The sequence below is a fragment of the Ailuropoda melanoleuca genome, chromosome X (genome assembly GCF_002007445.2).
Source record: "Ailuropoda melanoleuca isolate Jingjing chromosome X, ASM200744v2, whole genome shotgun sequence".
Classification (NCBI taxonomy): Eukaryota; Metazoa; Chordata; class Mammalia; order Carnivora; family Ursidae; genus Ailuropoda; species Ailuropoda melanoleuca.
The window spans coordinates 33,328,323-33,353,619 of NC_048238.1; the positions used below are offsets into that span (position 1 = coordinate 33,328,323).

Below are 25,297 nucleotides of genomic sequence, written 5' to 3' on the forward strand. Positions count from 1 at the left end.
TATTGAAGGTAACTTTCTGACCTTGAGCTGTTAGAGAAAGTGCTTTCCAACATAGTAGATAAGACTGAGAAAATACTAGCAAAACGCAGAGCCCAGTTCTTTATTTTAGCTAAATTAACAATGTTGGGGGTGGGGCGTTTTCGAGACTCTTCTTTTACTTTTGAATACCAGTCTTACTCGTGTTGTTATGTGCACTTTTATCAACGAGCATTCAGTTAACAGGAAGAAACCGAACATGATTCATTTGATGTTTTCAAAGGTAGGAACTAACTTTGTAGTTTTTTTTTTCCCCTTTTGAATACCATACTGCTGAGGTAAAGAATGTTGTAGCTTGTGGGTGAGCTCAATAGGGCCAATTAAAACCTGACTACTCTTCCACCATGTTGAAATACCTGACAGAACTTGCTGTGTCCTTGGATAATGGCTTTTTTTTCCTTCTTCTTCTTCTTCTGAGTAGACATCTAATTGAGGAGATTTCCTGTTTGGTAGGCAAGGGAAGATGAAAACGAAAGTACCACGTTTTTGGTTCTGACCAAGGTATTTAAAATTTTCCAGTTTTTCTCAATGTGATGTTAATTTGAAGCCCTGCTATTTTGTTAATGAAACGTGTGTGTTGTGAAAGAATGCTTCTGTGTACCATAGCCGCCAAACTATGTGCAGAATGCAAGGACTGTAGTTAGTGTGTTTTGGTCATTCAAAACAAGGTGTAGTATTCTGTGACCTCTAATTGACATTGCACCTTGTAACTCGTCAGTACTTTGAGGGTATAATTTAGCTTCTGTTGTGATAAGTACTTGCTGACAGTTCCTTCATAGCTTAAATATTTAGAGGGAAAGTGCCAGAAATTTAGATGTTTCACCCAAGTGTTGGGGGCTGGGAGAAATCTCGACACCCGCAGCCTTTTCCAACCAGTGGGTTTGAGAACAGAGGAAAAGGCCTACGCCCTGGAGCCAGTTTAGCCTCAAGGAGAAAAAGGGAGGTGCCGAGACAAGCCTGTTGAATTTCGTCTTTCTGAATTTACCAGACGTCACCCCTGGGTCGGCGTGATAAGGGCGGTGATGGGGAAAGGCAAAGGGTGTTTAGGGACACTCCCACCCATTGGAAACCTGAGGAGCGGGGACGTAATCTTCTGATAGCGGGTTGGTACCTTTTTCTCTGACTGAAGAGGTAGCAGATGCTAGGTTGTAGCATATGAAATCATCATTTCTGTCCGTTCAAAACGGTTGAGTGGACCCCGATTCCAGCCATGGGCTGCCCCTCCTCCGTGCATGGGCCACAGTCCCTCCCTATGACCTTATGAAACTGTTGTTTGCCAACTCAGGGTTGGCCTGATTTCAGTCCAGAAGGAGTGGGGGACCAAAAAAGAGGCCAAGAGGGGCATTATGGGTTTTTTTAAGATTTTATTTATTTATTTGAGAGAGAGAGAGAATACAAGTGGGGGGGGGGCAGGGAGAGNGGGTTGGCCTGATTTCAGTCCAGAAGGAGTGGGGGACCAAAAAAGAGGCCAAGAGGGGCATTATGGGTTTTTAAAAGATTTTATTTATTTATTTGAGAGAGAGAGAGAATACAAGTGGGGGGGGCGGGGAGAAAGAGGGAGAAGCAGACTCCCCGCTGAGCAAGGAACTGAATGTGGGGCTTGATCCCAGGACCCTGGACCAAAGGCAGACACTTAACCGACTCAGCCACCCAGGGGGCCCCAGGGCAGGGGCCGTTATGTAAGGGGGACAAATCGACTAAAAGGAAAAGGAGACTTTAAATGAAGAGAAGAAACGGAAATGTGGCAGAGAAGCTATGGCAAACTGCACTTTCTAACAAAGGGTGCCAAGTTATTTCTGGCCCTAAATAGTCTTCCAACTGTCTTGCCCCCTTCCAACGATTGGTAGAGTCTCCCTCTCCTTGCCCTGAATTTAGGTGAGGCTTTGTGGCTGCCTGGATAAAATATACGTGGCTGTCACTTCCAAGGCCAGGCCACAAAGGGTGACACATCCTCCTCTTGTGTGAGATACATGGCTGTCTCTGGAGGTGCTTGCCCTGGGAACCTGGCTGCAATGTTTTGAGGAAGCCCAGGTCACACGAAGAGGTCACATGCAGGTGTCCCGGCTGATGGCCTCAGCGAGGTCACTGCCCACAGCCAGCATCTCACTGCCAACCCTATGAGTGAGCCTTCAACTGAGTCTAGTCCCCAGCCTTGGAGCTGCTGTGGAGTGGCCAAGTGGAGCAGAGACAAGCTGTCCGCATCGAGCCCTGTCCAAATTTCAGCTTGCATGCAAAATACTTTCATTCTTTGAAGCCACTAAGTGGTGTGTTGCCCAACAATGGATAATCAGAACAGAGACCTTTATCCAAATTTCAGGAGATTGTAGAACTAACTAAAAGCAATTGAGAGTAGAATGTAGGGACGCCTGGGTGGCTCAGTCGGTTAAGTGTCTGCCGTTGGCTCAGTTCATGATCCCAGGGTCCTGGGATCGAATCCCACATCGGGGTCCCTGCTCGGTGGGGAGTCTGCTTCTCCCTCTCCCTCTACTCCTCCCCCTCTGCTTGGTCTCCCTCTGTCTCTCAAATAAAATCTTTAAAAAAGAAAGTAGAATGTAATTCTATAGGACAGGGTCCATTTTATCACATTTGTCTCTGTAGCACCTTCTAATACACCTGGAACCTTTGGAAACATTCCTCTGATGGCTGGTATGGAGAAAAGAAGGATTCGAAGTAACATTTTATAGTTAAAGCTCAGTTTGGTAGGCAGAGTCATGGTCCCCCAAAGATGGTTGTGTCCTAATCATCCAAACGTGGCTATATCCCCTTCCAGGGCAAGGGGTAATGAAGGTTGCAGCAGGAACGAAGGCTGCTAATCACCTGACCTTCAGATGGAGAAATTATCCTGGAATATCTAGATGGGCCCAATGTAATCACAAGGGTCTTTACAAATGGCAGTAGGAGGCCGAGTCAGAGTCGGAGTCAGAGTGACACAGCATGAGGAAGTCGCGATTTGCCCTTGCTGGCTTTGAAGATGGAGAAAGGGGTCATGAGCCAAAAAGCAGAGGCAGCTTCTAGAAGCTGGAAAAGGCAAGGAAACAGATTGTCCCCAGAGCCTCCAGAAAGCATGCAGCCCTGCCAACACCTTGATTTTAGCCCAGCAAGACCTGTTTTAGACTTCTGATTTCCAGAACTAGAGGATTATAATTTTGCATTGTTTTTAAGCCACCGAGTTCATGGGAATTTGTTCCAGAAGCAATAGGAAACGGAAACACCCAGCCTCTAGCATGTGGCCAGAAAACAAAAAGGTTAGACTCTTGACACTTAATCCATTCACTGCCTTGGGCTGGCTGGAATATAGAATTTCGAGCACAACAACTTGTTGAGAACAGTATTGAAAGGTTCTTTTCGCCTTCTTTTGTGAAAGAGACTTTATTTTTCTTTTCAGCTCTAATATTGGTGACAGTAGCCCTGCATAAACAGACACGAGTTGTGGCGCTGCCACGGGGAACTTAAAGGGCTTACTTCAAATCTAGCAGCCTTCTTTATTACGTATTTTGTGGCTAAGATCTTGGGCTCCCGCTCTCTTTATTTTTATTTGTTCAATTCTCACTTCTTTCCCTTCTAAAACTATTTTGTGACACTTAGGTAGAGCATTCATTTCTGCAGCCCCACACCTCATCATTAGTTCCGGGGCTTTTTTATTGAGATATAATTACATGCAATAAAACGTACAGTACCTAGTTTGAGTTTTGACAAATGCACACACCCATGTAACTGATACCTCAGTAAAGGTACACAGAGTTCCCATCACCCTACAAAGTTCCCTCATGTTCCTTTCTGATCCTCCCCTCCCCCACAATCCAGGCAACCACTCTTTTGAGTTCTATCCTCATCTACCATTTGACCTGCTCTTGAACTTCCTAAAAGGGAATCATGCAATGTCATCTGATCGGTGCTCTTTGGGGTCTGGCTTCTTTCATTCAACGTAATATTTCTGAGATTCACCCACACTCCTGCAGGAGTTGGTAAGTGGTTCCTTACTTTTTTTTTTTTTTTTACTTTTTTTATTATATTATGTTAGTCACCATACAGTACATCCCTGGTTTTTGATGTAAAGTTCAATGATTCATTAGTTGCATATAACACCCAGTGCACCACGCAATATGTGCCCTCCTTACTACCCATCACCAGCCTGTCCCATTCCCCCACCCCCCTCCCCTCTGAAGCCCTCAGTTTGTTTCTCAGAGTCCATAGTCTCTCATGTTTCATTCCCCCTTCTGATTACCCCCCTTTCTTTATCCCTTTCTTCCCCTACTGATCTTCCTAGTTCTTATGTTCCATAGATGAGAGAAACCATATGATAATTGTCTTTCTCTGCTTGACTTATTTCACTTAGCATTATCTCCTCCAGTGCCGTCCATGTTGCAGCAAATGTTGAGAATTCGTTCTTTCTGATAGCTGAGTAATATTCCATTGTATATATGGACCACAGCTTCTTAATCCAGTCATCTGTTGAAGGGCATCTCGGCTCCTTCCATGATTTGGCTATTGTGGACAATGCAGCTATGAACATTGGGGTGCATATGGCCCTTCTCTTTACTACGTCTGTATCTTTGGGGTAAACACCCAGTAGTGCAATGGCTGGGTCATAGGGTAGCTCAATTTTTAACTTTTTAAGGGACCTCCACACTGTTTTCCAGAGTGGCTGTACCAACCTGCATTCCCCACCAACAATGTAGGAGGGATCCCCTTTCTCCACATCCTCTCCAGCAATTGTTGTTTCTTGCCTTGTCAATTTTTGCCTTCCTTTTTATGGCTGAACAGTGTTCCATCTTATAAATGTCCACACTCTGTTTACCTCTTTTCCGGTTAATGGATATTTAGCTTGTTTGCATTGTTTATTTCTTTTAGATTTTAGTAAGAAAGTTATGAGGAACTTTCTAGTTGAAGCCTTTTTTTTTTTGATAAATACGTAGGAATGGCATTGCTAGTTCACAAGAGAGGTATATGTTTAATTTACTAGAGACTGCCAAGGAGTTTTCCACCGTGGATATACCATTTACCCCCTCACCAGCAATGAAGGAGAGATCCCGGTGTGCAGTCCCTTTTGATTAATGCTGTCTTCACCACTGGCACCTAGTCCTCCCAGTTCCCATTGGATGGTGACCAGGTAGTGCTGGGGTAGAGTATGAGAGATCTTCCATGGAGAGGAGCATAATAAATGTTGTCTTGGTGAACGTGAGGTTCATAGCAAGAGAGGTGGTTGTGGCTAGGTGAGGCCAAAGGAGAGGTGGCACCCAGGAGTGAAAGAAAACTAGGATTCAGAGTCACAGAATCTGGATTTCGCCCCAGTTCCTCTGGTTCATTCTCTGTTTCCTGGGGGGCAGTTAATTGGCTTCTCGGAGTCTTTTCTTTTTTGCAAACTGAGGGACACTACCTCACTGGATTAGAAGTAATTGCAATGAACTACTGTTTGGCACACACTCAGTGCATGCTTCCTTCTTCCTCTGAAGGAGGAAGTCGTTACTACTGTGACTGGTGCCAACCTCATGCACGATCTCATTTTTTTCCTCTCAAGGGCCCTTTGAAGTAGGTATTTATATTATTCTCATTTTACAGAAGCACAGATTTGTCTCAAAGACTGCTTGTTGTCTCCCAATATCTGTTCTCTCCTTGTTCCCCCAATTTTAGCTGCGAACGTGGTTACCCTAAATAAAGCTATAATTCTCCACTTGCCTTGCAGCTAGAGGTGACCACGTGACAGAGTTCGAGCCAATGAGCTGAAAGCATGACTTCCAGGAGGTGTCATTAAAGGATGGGAGAGTACCTTTATTCCTTTCTTCTTCTTGTGAAATGGAGCAACACCGGTTGGCTGGAGCTCCAGCAGCCATGTTGGATAATGAGGTGGCAGCACTGTGTTTAGAGCAGCAGGACAGGGGGGAAGGCACCTGGGTTTCTGCTCATCATGGATAGCCTACCTCTGAACTTTGATCTCAAAAGCCAGAAATAAAGTGCTATCTTGTTTAAGTCACTGCCATTTCTGTTGCTCACAGCCAAATCTAATCCTATCTAATACTGAAACCAGGGTTTGAAGAATTTATTATAAGGGAAGCGAAGTCTTCAAGATATGACAATGATTAAACCATTCTTTGTAACGATCTTGAAGTGTTTGCTAGTTGTTAATTAAATATGTTGGCCAGGGAAAGGATAAAAAGGAAACCCTTGAGGAAGGAGATTCTTTTCTTTTACCTGATTTGTTCTTTAAGGCTTTATAAAACAATGCAACCACATTCTAGACTATTCTGACTATTTAATCTGTGCATTTTCCAGGCCTCTTTTTCTTTTGTTTCCTTTTTTCTTCCTTCATTGACTTCATTGCTTATTAGTATATGCACTGATGAGAATTCACACTAGAAGCTTTAGATTCTTGTTAATAACTCTCATAAAGACTTTGAAAAAGCATAAACTCAACCTCAAAGCAATCATTCCTGAATTGGGGCCCACAGACAGGGAGTGAGAAGGCGGATAAAGGAACTGGAATGTTTCCCACCCTCCCACCCCTCCCCAGTGCGGTGTTGGAAGGCAGAATAAACAGGAAGTGGGCTGTGGGGGGAGGAGTCGCCAGGAGAGAGACTCCAAAACACTCTGCACCTGCTCCGCGCAAACTCAGAAGGAACAAAGTTCTAAAACAAAAGGCCCAATCTCTCCTTTCCTCCCTCCCTTCCTTCTCTCTTTCCTTCCATCTGGGTTAAGGTGCACTGGAATCAAGGGCAAGGACTCAGATGCGGCTCCAGGAATTTCCAGTCTAACAGGAAAGACCAAACGTGGTAAACAATCCAGCAACACCGAGAGAGAATGGAGTTAAGCAGGGCTCTGGGAACATGCAGGAGGAAGAGTACCTGGAAGCGATGCTTCATTCCGTAAATATTTATTGGGCACCTACTGTGTGCCGGACGTTGTGCTATGTGCTAAGTGTTGTTAGGGAACATTCCACAGTCCCTGCCATCAAATAAACAGACAAACAAACAGGCAATTACCCCATGGCTTAATAAGTGTGATGATAGGAGGGCGCAGGGCGCTATGCTAGCTCAGAAGAGGCTCTTATCTAGGCCTGGGGTTGAGGACCAGTCCCTTGGCCAAAGCAGCCTCTACAAGGAGATCCAATGAAACAGCGTGGATTCGCCAGGGAAAAATGCGGTTCGGATGAATTCTCTGGGGCTATGTCTGAGAGCTTAGGAGCAGGGATGGGTGGACGGTGAGATGTGAGGGTGATAGAGAAGCAGAAGCAATATTAGGAAGAGGTCCGCCTCCTGATAACGACGCACAGAGAAGGACACATGGCTTCTGCCATCATCTTGTCCAACATACGTGAAGCACATCCAGCCCTGAGGAAACCCCAGGCAAATCCAAGCTGCAGGGCGTTTTACAAAACAGCTGGTCTATACTATTTACCAGTGTCAAGGTCATAAAAGGCAAAGACGGAGGAACTGCTCCACAATAAAAGAGATTGAAGGAACAGGATAACTGAATGCCACCTATGATCCGGGACTAGCTCCTGGCCCAGTAACGCCGACAACATCTGTATCTACAACTGTATCTCTTTTGCTATAAAGGACGTCATTTGTTCAATTGGGAAAGTTTAAATCAAGTCTATATATTGTATTGGAGTCATGTTAATTTTCTGGTTCTGATTATTGTATTGCAGTCGTATGTTGTTATTCTTATTCCTAGGAAAATATACCCTGAAGCTTTTAGGGGGAGAGGGGCATTGTGTTTCCAATTTATTCTCAAATGATTCAGAAAAGAGAGTGAGAGAGAGAAGTAAAATGGGATATCTGGGTAAGGGGTACATGGAAAGCTTTTCAACTATTCTTGCAACCTTTCTGTAAGTTAGAAATTATTTAAACGAAGAGTTAAACGAACCCCCCACACTTTTTTAAAAAAAGATTTTATTTATATATTTGTCAGACAGAGCAGCACAAGCAGGGGGAGTGGCAGGCAGAGGGAGAAGCAGGCTCCCCGCTGAGCAGGGAGCCTGATGCAGAACTCGATCCCAGGACCCTTGGGATCATGACCTGAGCTGAAGGCAGACACTTAACCAACTGAGCCACCCAGGAGTCCCATGAACCCCCACACTTTAGCATTTGGACTTTATCTGAGGACGATAAGAGATGGTGAGCCACGGGAGGATTTTGTGCTTTCAGATGAAGCCTCAGGGTGCAATCCAGTGAGTGTTTCAAGCTGGGGTGGATTCATGGCCATTTCAGAGGCTCTTGTAAGAATTCAGATGACTGCGGCGCCTGGGTGGTTCAGTGGTTAAGCATCAGCCTTTGACTCAGGTTGTGATCCCGGGTCCTGAGATCGAGACCTGCGTTGGGCTCCCTGCTCAGTGGGGAGTCTGCTTCTCCCTCTGCCCGTCTCCCCTGCTCATGCTCTCCTTCTCTCCCTCTCAAACATAAGTAAAATTAAAAAAAGAATTCAGATGATCGATGACGGTAGCCTCCGGTAAAGCGATGGCAGTGGAGGACAGAAGTGGATAGATGAAGGAGATTATCTAGGAAGTGGAAAGCAGAGGGTGTGGTCGCGTGGTTGGGAGGTTATGGAGAGGGAGGAGTCAAGGATGCCCTTTGGGATGAAGTGGTTCCGCATTGAATTTGTAAGATAAGCACGAGAGGCAAAGGAGTAGATTGTAGGAGGAAGAATGGTTTTCGTTTTATAGAGCTCAACTACGAAGCCGGCTCTAGCTACCTACAGCCTTTCCCTGCTAAGCGGATGGGAACTCCATCCCTCCAGCTGCTCAAGCCCAAACCTTTGGAGGTCCTCTTGACTCTTCTCTTCTCTCATATGTCATATCCAGTTTGTCAGGAAGTCTGGTTGGCTCTGTCTTCGTAAAATACCAACTACCTGACCGCTTCTCACCACCTCTACTGACACTGTGCTGGTTCAAGCCACTGTGATATCCCATGTGGATTAGTTCATAGCTCCTTGACAGGTTTCTCTGTATCTACCCTTCCTCTTTCTACAGTAGCCGGGTGGATGTGATTGAAACAGCTCCTGTAATGTCACTCTTCTGATCCAGACATCACAAGGACTCCTAATAACTCTCAGCGTAAAAGCCACCGTCTTCCCAAAGGCGTTCACGACTCTGCTCAGAATGGCCTCTAGTACCGCTCTGACCTTATCTCATCCTCTTCCCCTCGTGCGCTCTGCTCCAGTCACGCCAGCCACTTGGATTCTCCATCAGCTTGCAAGACATGCTCCAGCCACGGGCCCCTCCCTCTTGCTGTCCTCTCTTCTGGAATGCTCTCTCCCCAGATACTAATAATGTAAGAGAAATTTCTGAAATGGCAAGGACTTAAATAAGAGAGTCATGAAATGGCAAGGACTTAAATAAGAGAGTCATTTCTGTCTCTTGCATAAAGGAACTATGAAGGTGAGCTGTTCAGGGATGTTCTTGTGGCCCCATTGGAGGGGTTCTGCTGGGCCTGGGTGTGAAATGTCTCTTTCGAGTTTCTCATATTTCCCATTTTCATTTTTATTTCAGCATAGGACACTGGTCATGCTTTTTAGCCACATGCTATTATTTTGAGTGACTTGTACAAAGAACCCCAAGTGTGAGTGAAGCTTTGCTACAGAGAGAGGACGTACTCAAAATGACAATAAATTACAGTAATATATTTTCTGAGGTGTAAACTTCTTTGTGAAAGGAAAGCATATATAAATTTATCTGTTTTAACAAACCAGCAGGATCAAGGGGTTACAAAATTAAAAAAAAATATAACACCAGGAGGTCATTTCCCAGAATTTGACATATTCACAAATACCTTTTAAAAGTCAAGGTAGGCAAAATATACATATTAAAATATCTCCCGTAGAGAAAAGACCTTTAGGGATATGCAGTATTCTCTGACACTGCTTGTCCCTGCATGAGCGACAGGAGGAAATGGATTTTTTATGATCTTTTTTTAAAATGATTGGCTTGTTTCATTTTTTTTTTTTAGTGTACATAAAACCCCGCGCTCAAACCCAAGGCAGAGCAGACAGCCGAAGGATGAGGCATAGCACTGTGATGTGGTGGCTGACGTGGGAAGACCCCATGTGCCCTGTGGCGCTGCAGGGGTGGGGGTGGGAGCCCCAGCTTACGCCAACTCCTGAGTTACCAAGAAATCCTGTTCTAACTTCCTACAAACAAATTTCCTTTGGGGGAGGTGTGGTGTGGGTGAGTGGCTTCCTCTTTGTTCCAGGGGTCTTGGCTAAGAAGGAGGCCCCGCCTCCCCGGGTTTGCTCTGCTTGGAAACCTAGGGCACAATAATCAAACCAGAGCCAACCCAAATGATTTCTTCTAACATTTCCAGCTCACATCAAGATTCCCAGCGCCAATACCTATTTGGGGGAACAACTGGGGAAAGGATAGGGATCTTTTAGGTGCAGAACACTGGAAAATAGGGATTGTTCCAAACTTTTCAGCCAGCAGTGATACGGACATTTGGCAAAACCCTTAAAGGCATGTTGCATACTAACAAAAGAGGAAGGTAAAGGGTGGGGGCTTGGACACTTCACGGTAGAGAAATGGAACCAAGGAAGGCGAGACAGCATGACCAGCGTGGAAAGCACCTCTGATGTTGGCAAAGAGGCCATGAGAGTCAAGCCTGCTGCTGGGGGGAGGGTGGGAGTCCACATGCAAGGTCAGAGCCAAGGTCTTTGTGAAGAGAGGTCAGCAGGAGTTAATCTCAACATTTTTCCTCTCAGAGGAAAACCAGCCTCTAAGAAAGGTAGAAATAAACACCTAAGTATCTGTGTTTTGTAACATCAAACGCATTCCCACCTCAGCAAGCTGATTCCTCCTCCGGAGGTGTGTTTGTAAATCTGTAGAGTAGCCTACTTCTCCAACATAATGCCTGCTAGGAATTCTAGCCTTTTCTCCATAAGGGTCAATTTCTTACTAATGATTCTTCTCTCATGGAAACGCACCATTGGTCGAAGCGGGTTAGGGAGATCTGATGATCATTCTGAGATGAACTAATTGTCTACATTTGTTGGTTTAAACATTTTGCCAAAAGAAACCATTTCTTCTTTCCATGGAGAGAATACTCCTATCTAAAAAAAATAAGTTCTTATTTATGTTGGAAATTCCCTTTTCAAGGCAAGCCCGTGACTGCGCACTCATGGAGCCACGTCTTCACAGTTCCTAGCATTTGAGAGCATCAGAAAGAAGCCCTGTGGGTGAGTTTTACTTCTTGACTCAGGTGATAATGGTACCTTTATATCAGTGGCGGGGCAATTTATTAATTTTGGTCGTCTTAACAATACAATTATCTGTGCTCAGTCTGAACATTATGATTTTCAAAATACGGTTCATTCACAAATGCTTGCAGCTATTATATTTGAATTCTTTTCAAAGTGAAAGGCCAGTGTCTTTTGTTTTTAAATCATGCAAATTTACATGCAGAAAAATAGCCACCATGATATTCAAATCGGACATTTTAATCACCTATGTCAAAGAAGTCAAGGTTCCATTTTCTCGGCAAATACAGCTTGCAGACCTTATTGTTTCCTTGCATTTGTCCCTAGGATGTATTAGGGGTCTTAACAAAAGCGTCACACCAAGAGAGCTGCTGGAGCTCATACTATCAGGCTGACATCAGAAAGGTCCCCTCCTGATGGTCCCCCCCGCCGAAAAGCAGATGATTTTATAGCCTTATGGACACTCACCTGAATAAGGGTTGTAGCTTACTGAGGGATAGCGTGGGAAGAGACATACAAAATACCGAAAACCAGATGTAAAAAGAGTAATGTGATGCATGGAGAAGTTGCCAAAATGGTAATCCCGAGAATATGAAAAGGAAGCACCCAAGAGATGACCTTATTTGTCCCTTTGGCACAGAAGTGAAATGCCCTGCGAGGAGCCTGTTCTGACTACAGTTGTACTTTATGCTTCTCATGATACTTACAGATTACGATGGCGTCTCTGCCCTTCAAAGTTAACTCTGTACATACTGTTTTTCCCAAAGCAATTTCTTTCCATTTAAATAACCCAGGCTGCCTTTTAAAAGTCTTGCATGAGAATTAACTTACATATGATCCTTAACCATTCAGTAAACATTAAAGTGTCCTATGAATGCTTAATCTTGCAACACGGGGACATAAATCTACCTGAAAATAAAGATGTAAAAGGCAATGCTAAAGTTCCATCAGATTGTAACTAAAAAAAATTAATGAAGACATTGTAGTATTATAATTCTTGTAAGGTGAGTAGTAACTCCGTATAAGACTTTAACAAATGCTTCTAGTCTAATGCTCCCTCCACCCCGATTACTTTGAAGTGCGTGAAAACACTCTGATGAAGCAGTTGCTTATACAAATATCTGTGGTCTGTTATTTATGTGTGCATGGAAAACCAGACAATGGAATTCATGAAAGGTTAGAGCTGAAATGAACCTTCGAAATCTATCTAGTATATTTCCCATTCACTCGTCTGTGACACAGACAAGATTCGAATTTAGGTCTCTCTACTTCTCCATCGTTGTTCCGTTAATTACAGAGTTCTTTATTGTCCCTCTTTAAATTTTCTAATTTTTGAGAAAATTAATCATTTTACCAATGCTCTTTTAAAATTTTTCTTTGGATACAAGAGATATCTAAAATTTGGGAGATATCACTTACCAGCTCTGATGAGAGAGTATGGGAAAGGATCATTTCATAATGCATATTATAAATCATTTTTAAGCCTAAGAAATAGCTCTCTGTGCCTCAAATTCAGGATGCTTATTAGCAAAGTAAGTCTTTACTTTGAACTGTGAGAAGATTCATTTATGAATTCTGTAAACTTTGTCTTCTGTGATGGTCACGTTGAGTCCCTGTTTAAATCAAAGATTATATCCCCAAACTCACTGTAGGAAAATAAATATTCGAAGTTTTGGTTGTACAACTTTAAGGAAAATCTAAAGTCCTTTTTTGTTGTTGTCTCATTCAGATCATAATAAATATTTCATTCCCAATCTAATGGATTTGGCTTGGAGGTACCTTACATAGCCATATTGCGATGTTAGGGTTTGGTTTGTTTTAAAAATTTATAGCAATTCCAAGCAGAAGTTAGATCTGTTCTCACAACTGCCAATACCACAGGCCATTTTCTATAAACATCTTCTTAAAAAAAAATCAAACACACATTACCCAAAGAACCAGAGACACAGCTGTTTCTGGTTCTGATCTTAAGAGACAACAACTTTTGCTTGGCCAAGTGCAAGTGAGAAGGGGATTGATGAAGTCTGATCACCTATTCCAAGGAATTCGGCCTGGGGATGGAAAAAATGGAAGAGGATGTTTCTGACATCACTTACTTATTTTAATTCAAAACTTATTTCTGAGCAGAGATGAGAAGGCAGAAGTAGTGAGAGAATCCATATAGTTCAAAATGAGATGAAGAACCATTTATTTTGTCTTTCTTTTTTAACGACATAAGCCCTTTGAGTTAAATGTATACTTACCATATGACCTAGCACTTCCATTCTTCAGTATTCATCCAAGAGAACTAAAAACATATGTTCACACAAAGACTTCTACACAGTTTTCTTTTTACTCCTGAAACCCCCATACTGGAACCAATCCAAATGCCCATTGATAAAGCAGAGTATACGATGGAAGACCATTCAATGAAAAGGAACAAACTACTGATATGCAAGACCACATAGATGAATCTCAACATTGTGCTGCATGGAAGAAGCCAGAGACAGAGGAGAAATAAAGTCTTATTCCATCTATATGAAGTTCCGAAAGAAACAAAACTACTCTACTGACGTAGAAAACATCAGAATAGTTGTTTCTAGGGACAGGTAGTGGGATAGCGACTGCAAAGGAGCCCAAGAGACTTTTGGGGTGCCGCAGTGTCTTCATCGGGGACAGTGGTTATATGAGTGTATATCAGGGTTTCTCAACCTTGTTGCTACTGACAGTTTGGGCTGGATAATTCTCTCTTGAGGGGGGCTATGTTATGCACTATAAAATATCTAGCAGTGTCCCTGGCCTTCATCCATTAGATGCCAGGAACACCTCCCCTTACTTCAGAAATGACAACCGAAAATGTCTCCAGACGTTGCCAAACGTCTCCTGGGTGACAAAGTCACTCCTGTTTGAGAACCATTGGTGTGGATCATCAATCCTTATCAAGCCATACACTCAAAATGGGCACACTCATTTTATTGTATGTAAATTATACCTCGATAAAGTAAATAAAAATTAGCCCATTGGGGGAAAAAAAGAGCAACTTGACAGTGGAGAAACTTGACAAGCACGACCTCAGCCCGGTGATCAAGGTCAACATCAACAGCGATAAGTCACGCCAACAGTATGTACCCCGGATAGGATGTGGTGAGAAAGGTACTTCACCTCTGTGGTCTTCCTCCCACAAACACATAACCCTCGTCTGATCATAAGGAAAACGTCAGGTGAATTCCAGTAGAGGGGCAATCTCCAAAGTACCTGACCCGTTCTCCTCAACACTACCCAAAACAAGAAAAGTCTGAGAAACTATCACAGCCCAAAGGACCCCAAGGAGAGACAGGACAACTAACGTAGTGTGCGGTACTGGATGGGAAACTGCAATGGAGAAAGGACAGTAGGGAAAAAGGAAAACTGAATGAAGTTGGGACTTTATTTCATAAGAATAATATATTAATGTTTGGTTCACTAATGGTGACAAGTGTCCCACACTAATGTAAGATGCTAATAACCAGGGAATCTGTGTGTGAGGTGTATGGGAACGGTCTACCATCTCTGTAGTTTTTTCTAGAAACCAAATGCTTTTCTAAAATAAAACGTTTATTAAAAAAGGAAGCCCTTCTTGTATTGACACTGAATTTATAGAGCACCCAGAAATCGGACTCACGTCTTTTACTGTTCATTTCATTGTTCTTATTTGTTGCCAAAGACTTCTTACTGTCATTGTCAGCTACCTCGAGACCTCTGGTCTTCTAAATGACCTTCAAATCTGCTCAGGACGTGTTGGGGCTAAATAAGATTAAATTAAATTTGGTAAACATTTTTTGAGCACTTACTATATGCCACACATTGAACTGCTTACTGGGGACATGAAGATGGATGAGATCTCGTCTCCGTTCTCCAGGAGCTCGATGTCTCGAAGGAGGGCACCATCTGGTTTAATGGCTAAGTTATTTATTACAGGAACGTCAAGGTGGAATATATTATTTTATGTGAGATCCTTTTTCTCTCCCACAAAACAGACTGTAGCGATTCTGGCCTGGGAAGGGCCCAAGCCTGGATGGAGGTGGTGAAGGGCTATTTTGAAGAAGAGGTCAATGGGGAGTAGGAGGATGTCTTTGACATGATGCTTGCCGTGTTGGCCTGGGGGGCCGGTTGGGAGAGTTCTGTGAGCCATGATACCCACTTTCTGTCTTAACAGCTTTAGCTGCCTGATTATGGGCCGACCTCCAAGTGTTCCTCCGGCTGGGCTTACACCTAAGTCTCCACAGCTGGACAGATGTGTGGAAGGTTCCGGCCACATGTGGGCTAAATCCCTGAAACTTCCTGTATCTCTGTTTCCTTAGCTGCAAAGAAAAGAAAACCTCACGCCTCGTGGAGTGGTTGGGCTAGGGTAAAGGAAAACAATTTCCTTTTTTTTTTTTTTTTAAATAAGTGGTTAGGTACTTACTTCCCAGATGTTGGTGGGTTTTACTATCCAGATCTCTATCTCGACCTGGGGCTCATGAACAGGCTTCCTCCTGTTTTAGAATATTACCTAGCACGAGGGACATGGCGTGGCATGGTGATGAAGGGCATGAGACTTTGGCACCCGCAAGACCCTGGATTTATTTTTTTTAATTTTTTTTATTTTTTTAAAGATTTTATTTATTTATTTGACAGGATTTAAATCTCAGCTTGGCTGTTTGCTGGCTGCGTGGAGAGAAACACTTCCTTTGCAGGTTCCGGTGAGGATTCGATGAAATAACATAGAGCTGAGCACCAAGCACAGTGCCTGGTGGGCAGCAAGCCCACGTGATGATGCAAGGTGTTATTCGATCCGTTTTCCTCACTTACGTTCCACTGGAGTGTAAGCTCTGTGAAGGCAGGAGCTTTGATTGCATTCCCGGATGTGTCCCAAGCACCTGGAATAGATGGCTAGCATATGGGGGTGCTTATGAAATAGTTGTTGAAGGAATGAAACTGTGGGCTTTACTTCAGGCCCTGTCTGCCTCACACGCACTATGGAAGATGCTCTGCGTCTTACGTAGGGACAGAAAACTGTGGGCCCAAGGAATAGCTGTGTAATTTATTAATATCCCAATAGTCCCATTGCCTCAGGCGGGCAGGTGATCCATTCAAGCTCCCTAACTGTGGTGGGTTGAAGATGGCCACAAGGTTTTGACACTCCTCCCATAGAGAGATGGGGTCCGTGTCCCCTCCCCTTGAATCTAGGCAGTTTCCATGATGGCTTCGACCAGGAGAATATAACGGAAATGAGGTTGTGCCAGTTTTCAGGCCTATCCTATGTGAAGAGGTAGCCTCCATTTTGTGTCTCTTGGAAGCTAACCACCATGTAAGAAGTGGGACCACCCTGAGACCACCATGCTGTGAGAAGCTAAATCTACATGGAAAGGCCTTGAAAAACAATGTAAATGATATACCATGTGGAGACAATGGATAACTGGAATACCAGCCATGGAGAAAATTTCCAGCTGTGGAGAAGGAAGCTCTAAAGTGCACAGGGACCGTGAAGCTTGGAATCCGAGGGGCCACTTACCAGTTTTCTTCTTCCCCTCCCCTTTGTGCCCAGAAATGAAACTGGTGACCTGCCCACTTTGAGCAGAGAAGAGAAAGTGGCAATTTGCCACATCAGTGAAACTAACAATCCCTCTTTGGGGTGACATTATGAAAAAGGTGTGCCCACAAGCTTCCCATAATACCTTTAATGGCCAATGTGGTAGGTGGCCACCAAGATTCCCCCAGTGATTCTCATCTCCTGGTATTCACATCCTTGTGCAGTCTTCTCCCACGTGAAGAGGGCTGACCCGAATAACTAATAAGATAGTATGGGAGTGATGGAGGGTGATTTCTGAGGCTAGGTCATAAATGACATTGCAGTTTCCACGTTGATTTTCTTGGATCACTTGCTCGGGAGCGGGGTGGGTGGGAGGGGAGCTGCCATGTTGTGAGGACACTCAAACAGTCCTGTGGAGAGATCCATGTGGGGAGGAGCCAAGGTTTCCTACCACTGACCAGATGCCACTGTGGAAGTGAGCTGTGGAAGTGAGCCATCTTGGCAGTGGTTTGGCCCTCCATCCCTGTTCAGGCCTTCAGACGAATGCAGCCTGGCTGCTGACATCTTCGACCGCAAATTCACGAGAGGCCATGCATGACCCAGAAGAATTTATAGCCAAGCTTCTTCCAGATTTCCAACCCACAGAAACTGATAGATGATGAATGGTAATTTAAAGTTTGGGGGTGATGTGATAGACAGCAATAAATAAGGTAGCCACTATCCCCATCCATACCGTACTTACTTTTGTTTCTTTGCTAGTCGGTTGCTCTGTTCACTCAGGTGTAGCTTATATTTGGAACTCAGAGCTTTAACAACAACATTGTTTTCTAGCTCTGTGGTGTCTCAGGAAACTAGATCCCGCTCTATTGATATTCCGTACTCCCTTTAATGGCAAGTAGACCCCACCTTGTCATGGGCATTACAGAAGCCAGGCTCATTGAGATGGTGACACTTACAAACCAGCCCAGAGCCCCAAGTTGTCTAATGGACCCATGTGTTCAGAATCATTATTACTACTATTCCTATCTCAGCCTTACAGGACTCTTATTTAAAAAACAAACCAAAACGTTATTTGTATGGGGAAATCCATGCTGAAGCCCAACTAGGCCATGTCATCAGGGCATGGCTTTCCCAAGCACGCGAATGCACAGACCTACAAAGGAAAGGGATGATGGAGGAGTGAGCAAATTAGAGGCTCTTATCTTTAGCGACTAGCTGAAGAAACACCTAATATTGTGACTTGGACCCTGCTTTTCCTGCCTTCTTCCCAAACAGTGTGTTGGCAGTCACACCAGGAACTGCTCACCTAGGCTTTCTTCGAAGTTACTTTTCTAGATGAGTGCTTCTCCAAGGGTTCGGAATTAATTAATCAGGCAGGGGGTAGTTGTCTACACTGTAGGGAGGAGGCTTTTCACGTGGCCTTCCTTACTCCCTGCCCGTGCGTCTGGCTGTGCATTTAGAGGCTGACGACGGCCTCGGTAGGAAGTGATTAGGGAGTGGTGGAGAGGACCCCTGAAAAGTTCTGACCCCCCCCCACATTAACAGGGGGAGACAAGAAATAATAGACTTTGATAAGGCCGAGAATAATTCCATTGAGTCTCAAGACCTTTTTTCAACTGGGGCCAGAGAACCCAAGAATGGGTTTCTGAGCTAGGAGTGTGTTGTTATCTCTGTGGGAGAATTTTAAGAGATTCAGCGATGGTCTCACCTGAATGTTTTATATTTTCTTGTCCTGTAAGTGGGACATTGGATCATATGACCTCAAAAATCATTTGGTCCAACTCTAAGACTCCATGAAGAGTCTATGTGGTGTGGTTTGTTCTCCAGAGAACATACTGTTTTCTCATTTGGAGGAGAACCCAGGAGTCTTGCTAGCTGCCGTCTTTATTTTTGTCTTGGGCCAATGTAGTCATGGTCTCACAAGTCGATTCTGTTTTTCCACATCTTTCTCTTGGTACAATTGCATAAAGCACGTTTATCCCCAATGTGAATATCTCATGAATATGTGGGGGGAGAGTAGTTAATTACATTTGCATCAAAATAAGTTCAATAAAGCTGAGCGGGAAGAGGAGTAGAGGTTAAAAGTTACTCCAACTCATGGACTGGGAACAGGATGAGAAGGGAGATAATTTATAGCCAACTGGCAGCTGGAAGGGTAGTGAATTGATAAGGCCACAGTCACAGACCTTTAATTGATGGCTCTACCATCTGTATAGAAACCGCGTGTAACTAAGAACGCGTAGTTTGGGCACGGAGATCAATGTAACTCTGTGATCGAGTCACAGAAAAAGCGATGGCCAGAAAAAGGTCAATGTAATCCTCATAGTTTACGTTGCTCGGCCTACCAGATGAGGATGTTTTCTCAGCCATGGCTTAATGAATACCTCATTTTTATGCAGAACCTTCTACAACAACACGATAACAACAGGACCACAAACCTTTACCTAACAATTATCCTTTGCCGGCATGTTCTGGTCAAGTCCTCAAGTGAGCAAGGAAACAACAACCATAAAAATGATCTGTATGCCATTTGTGTGAACTTGGCTTCTGCCTTGTGTCCACATTTCTCTAGCTCGGGCCACATTCGGGGTGCAGGTGCAAAGGCCCTGTGTTTCCAGGAGGCTCCCATGTGCTGTGTCTGCAGTGATTCAGACGGAGGCTCATGGTCTGTTTGATTTGGCCCCGTTGGTCCGGTCACCACATGGATCTCTGACATGTGATAATCGCAGAGGGTTGAGCATTTTCACAAGCACCTGCAGGTGTGTGACACCTGCTCGCTTGAAGAGATGGAGAGGAGGGGGTCTGGTCGCCTCTTGCAGGCTGTGCAGCAAGGCAGGGTTATATATAAAACACACCTCGATCCATCCATCCGATGCTAAGCTCACAGAGGTAGAGAAATGACAACAAAGAAAGCTGCATTACTCTGGGACCCCAGCAAAGACAGTACGGGGGTGCTCCTATAACCAGACTCCAGAGCAAGCAAAAGGTCTTTACTGTTGTGTAAACCTATGTTTATCTGTGGGACATGGATGCCTCTCACCACATTTTTTCTTAACAACATTTCTGTTTTTCTCTTTTTAAAAATAATTTATTAATCATAGTAGGAAAGTAGGAGATATATCTAAATTATAAAGTAGAAAACAATAGTTCCTGAGAGAACATCCCCTCGGAAATAGCCTCTGTTAATATTTGCTGCATTTCATGAAAACTTTTTTCCAATGTGTGTGTACGTGCGTGTATGTGTGTATTGCAAAATTAAGATTAAATATGTATAGGGGTGCCTGGCTGGTTCACTTGGTAGAGCACGTGACTCTCAATCTCAGGGTCGTGAGTTCAAGCCCCATGTTGGGCACGGAGCCTACTTAAAAAAAAAGATTAAGTATGTACAATTTTCTATCCCGTCTTCACTCAGCATTAAATTTTTACCCTCTCATTAAAATTTAATTTGAATGCATAATGTTCTCTAGTACAGAGATGCTGTGTAAGTGCTAGGGAGTCAAACAGATCCCAATTCTGGTCCTGATTCCTTCAGCATCCAGTTCTGTCTATGGGCAAATGACCTCAGTTTCACCATTTCTAAAATGGGGATAACATTAGCTACTTCGTGTGGTTTTTGAAACAGATTGAATAAGGTACTATCCGCAAAGCCCTGACATAGTCCGTAGATAGTAAAGGTGAAATATCTGTTAGCTAGTCCCTAATCATTGCTCAGTCTTTGGAAATGGAGTCTGTGCTCCATGTTTTTGCTCTTTATCATGTTGCCATGTTTGCCTCGGTCCAAAATTATTTCTTTCAGATAAATTCCTAGCCGTGGCATCAAGGGCAGAAACATTTTAAAGGCTTGATTTGGATGCGTTTCTAGACCAGTTGAATCTATTTGCACCCGCTCGGCTGTTGCCTCATCCCGGTCATCTGGCTCCACCCTTGAGAGCACGATATATTATTTTCTGTAACTGTGCTAATGTAATAGGCAAATAATGATATCTCATTTAAATATGAATTTTGCCGGTTGCCTAGTGACATTTAACATCTCTCATACATTTGTCTTCTTTTGTGAATTGCCCGCCCATCAATCAGTACATAATATCATGTGCCACTTTTGTGCCAGACATTGCCAGATGTATCACGGGAACACATTTGTGTCAAGACAGACACGATCCCAGCTCTGATAGCTCAGCATTTGTTGAAGGTGCTCCTCTTGGCGGGCGCTGGACTACAAGCTTTCCTTGATGATAATGTGAAGCACTCTGGGTTTCCTGGTTAATGATTAGCCCCCTTCGGCTAATCCAAAGTCTGTTTTGCCACTTCCTTATTTCGGCCACATTCTTCAGAATTGAGGATGCCGTGTTTATATGTTCTGGATGCGTACACTGCTATGTTGTGAATGTAAATTTCATACACATATGTGAAGCAGACATGGGGGGATGTACTCACTACAAAAAGCATAGAGAAGAGATGTATGGTGATGGGTCAATAACATTTGGCTGGCCAGAAGCTGAAGAACCTGTAAACCACATAAACCGAACTAAACAATGTTAGACTGTGTGAAGTTGATACGCGTGATCAATTTAAGGTGGTGTTCTTCGAATCGTCAGTTTGAAGAGCCTGTCCTACTTTTGGCAACTCAAGTGGAGGCAGCTTGTGATAGCCACCCACCCACCTGCACACCCATTGTTCGGTTGTATCCTAGATTAGAAGATCAACTTTGGATTGACAACTGTATGGTGACAACTTTCTCGCCTTTAGAGGTGAACTAGAACAGTCCAATGGTAGGTACAGGTAAAAAAGTTTCCCCTTACTTCCAATGGTAGGTGTAGGACTCCCTGGCATCTTACAACACTTTCAGGGAGTTGTCATTCCCAGGGGTGTTTACATCCCCTTCTGGTGTACCATCACCTTCCAGTTTACCTGGGTATTATTTATTGCCCTCTCATTCCGCCAACTCGTATTTTCATTGCAATTGACAGCATTCAAAGAATTTTCACATCTATTATCACAGTGATTCTGGGAGTTGTTGAAAGTTGGTTCCCCAAATATCACCAACACATGATAAGACAAAGCTGAGCTCCTCGCTTTGGCTCTGTCTCAGAGGGATGAGGGTAAGGTCAGAGTTCACCTAGAATTGGAAGTTTGGTTTAAGGCACGTCTTTAATGCAGGGGGCTCGGCTAGAATTGGGTGAGAACCATCATATACATCCAGGGTTGGTGAAAACAGCAAGATGAGGATTTTGAGATGAGGGATTCGAAGAATATCAGGATGCAAATTGTCTATTGATGCTTTCCATGGAAGAGTCGATGGTTCTGCTGGCAAGGTCTTATAATAAACAATCCAACCATTTGCTTGGGCAGGACAGTCCTGGAAAGGTCAAGTCATACCAATGAAGACAGTGGAATGGCAAGGTCATGTTAGCATAGCCAGTACGGTGTGGTTTGGTTCTCAGGGTCCAGGCTGAATGTGGGGGTAGACTCTTTTGATTTTCAGAGAAAGCATATTCACATATCCATTTTACAGGTGAGGAAACGTGAGGCTCAGGGAGACCAAGTGGCTTTTCCAGGGTCACACATCTAATCCGTCCCCCCTGTGCTTTTTTCCCATTTTGTCCATTAAGCACTGTCCCTCAAGCTGTTCGTCTTGCCCTTTGTCTCAAGCCTCTCTGAGCATCGATCAGTTGCTACAGCAAAAGGAAGTTTCAAATTGATTTTAGGGTTTAAGCCATGCGGTCTTACTTGAACAAATGATAAAATGCTTTGCTGAGAATGGGTGCGTCCGATGAGTCCAAATGCCCTCCGCTCTCCATGTTTCAAAGATAATTCATGGATAAAGAATAGGGACTTGTGTCCTTACTAGAAGTTTGATGTGACATATTAATCATTAACATGGCACTGGCCGCTGTAGCAATCGTATGCAAGAGGCAGAAATCTTGTATTATTTTTTTGTAAGGATATCTTTAAGTGGGAGTGAAGGAAGGAGAGAAAGAGGGAAACACTGACAGTGGGTATTATTCTCTCTCTCTCTCTCTCTCTTTCTCTCTCTCTATGTACATGTGAGTCCCTTCAGTTGATTTTACCTCCCTGGCTTCTCCGTCCTCCCAACCCCCACCCTACCTCTCTCTCACCTCCCTGGCTCTTCTGTCCTCCCAACCCCACCCCACCTCACCCTCACCTCCCATGTGGCTCAGCTGCTTCTGTGCATGTATCTCATGAAGGTAAAATGTCCCCGGAGCAAAATGGCTAGAGAGAAAACTACAGTGCCGAGGGAAAGCTTACTAGGGGGAATCTAAGCCTTGGTGGGTTAAATGAGATAGATTATCTTTTTGTACTTCCGCTAGAATGGAAACTGCAGATGTGCATCAGTAAAATCACTTCCAGATTAGATCACCAGGGCTAAAAGCATTCAATGGGGCACTCAAAAACATTTGTTGAAAGAACGAATGTACCAACAAGTGGCCACTTATGACCACTTTGCTTCTGAGCAAAATTCACGATGCAATTCAAGACGACGTTTTTATTTTTTGAACTCTGGTCCTGGCCATGCGAGGGGGAGTTTATCCTAATGTCAGTGGTGTGTGAATCAGGTCACAGGTAGGCAAACAGGGCTAGGGTTTGGTCGTATCTTTGGCCCGCTGCTGCTGCCAGGTCCTTATCCAGGTGTGGGTAGAGATGGGATGAAGGAAACAGATGCTCAGAGGAGAGGCATGGTGGGTGAGCCCCAGAAGGAATACTTCAGCTGAGGCTGGAGAGACACCCATAAAGATGTGCGGTGACACTGGGGAAGCAGAGCTAGTTTGATTGGAAACCGAATGGATTTTTGACAGGTTAGTTGGTTCTAAGGTTTTCTGTGAATCATGCTCTAATGTTATTCTCCATGAAATAACACAGAATAAATTCCTGAAATCCCAGAGGAGACTCAAGCACCAGGGCCCTTTCAACAGCAGATTAGATCTGGACTGGGGACTTTGACTCTTAGGGGAGTGTGTTATTAACTACGGTAGAATATTTTGAACTCTTTTCTGTAATTTTTACAACTCAGACCAGGGTGGCCGGTAGACAGATTTCTCACTAGAGGAGAAAAAAATCCTAACCCTTCAGACCATAGGAAGCTCAGTTGTAAGCACAGTACAGCCAAAGCTTCTTGTTTTAAAAACTCATCTAAAGATGCCTGTAGCAATATTGTAGATTTCATTAAAAGTTATTAGCTCCTCAAGTGATCTAACAAATATTTTAAAACGTCAACAAATAGGATGTTATCTATTTTGATATATATGCTTTGATATCCTTACCTGTATATACATGTTGTACTAAAGACCATTGCTCTTCATGTCTGCTATGAGGAAGAACAATTTTCCGGTTGATTGTAAATTCTATTTATCTGTTCAATTAATTATTTATTAATTTAAGGGCCCATCACTCAGAGTGTTAGTAAGTGAAAGTATCTGCTGAGTCTAGTTAATTTGAATAGTTATGGGGCACCAAATTAAATATGAAATGCAAATATACGCAAAATACAAATACATGAGCAAACTGATAAAATTGCTAATTGCTCTGCTTTTTTAAAAAAGCTTTGGTGTGGCAAGCGTATGGAAGAAAAGATTGCTCCTAGCTATACCATTTCTTTGTTTCAGGCTTGATGCAAGCAAATTATGGATATAATCTGTCACGTATACACAGGAAAAGCTGAATTTTGGGATGATGAGCATTTTTTTGACCTGTCTCTCTGGTATCATATTTACAGGTGATTAAAAAGCAAACTCTTTTCACTTCCTTTGTAAAAACAGAGTCCCAAGATTGGCAGAATAATGGAATGGGCAGTAGAATAGCATGATTTAAACCACTATTTGGTGGCCGTGATGTCTTCCTGGGCAACGTAGAAAAGGCAAGGCCAAATGAGTCTTTGGTTGGGGTGTTTCAAGGTAACTTGAATGTGAAGAACAATTAGATCAACTTAGAATGAGGCTTTTGATTGTGGGTTCCAGACCCTTAACCGTGGCCTTTTCTGTTTTTTACTTTATCAGGCATTTGAATGTTAGATGGTGACATGAATTAGGAAACAAAAGCAAGAAAATTAAAACTGACAGAGAGATGAATGTAAATTTCTCATTAAGGGTTCACTTTACTTACATCGGTGTAAGATGGAGGAGGTCTCAGAAGTTCTTATGAAAATGACCAAGGAGATTTAATTGGCCCCAAGTTTAATACAAGCCAGTAGGTCTAGGAAGCTGTTCAAATGCTGTGATTCCTTTGGCTATGTAAGTTAATGAAGGAGCAAGATCTTGTTTTCCCTCCTCCCTTCAATCTACATCTGGGGAGGAGGAGTATTGTTAGGATTCATCTGGTTCTGGGACAGGAGTATGCCATATTTCCAGTGCGCACAGTCACTGTGTGTTAACAGGTCAGCACTAGGGTGTGGCCTTCTTGCTGCTCTCCCTGAAACACTGCTGGAGTGGAAGGGTCAGGGCTACCCCCTCTGGGAGACTCTCTTCCTCTCTCCTCGTTCTCTGCCATCCATAGGGCAGAAGTGATAAGCGGACGCAGGACCTACTGCCTTGG

The 25,297-nt window shown here is 43.6% G+C and overlaps 1 protein-coding gene across 1 annotated transcript in view; it reads left to right on the forward strand.

Moving 5' to 3' along the window:
• The first annotated feature begins 355 nt into the window (after positions 1-355).
• The window catches only part of LOC105239640, a 183,106-nt gene continuing 158,164 nt past the window's right edge, over positions 356-25,297 (forward strand). Inside the window, exon 1 of the mRNA XM_034649923.1 lies at positions 356-537. The gene's annotated coding sequence lies outside the window, so the exon portion shown is untranslated. The remainder of the gene's footprint in view (positions 538-25,297) is intronic.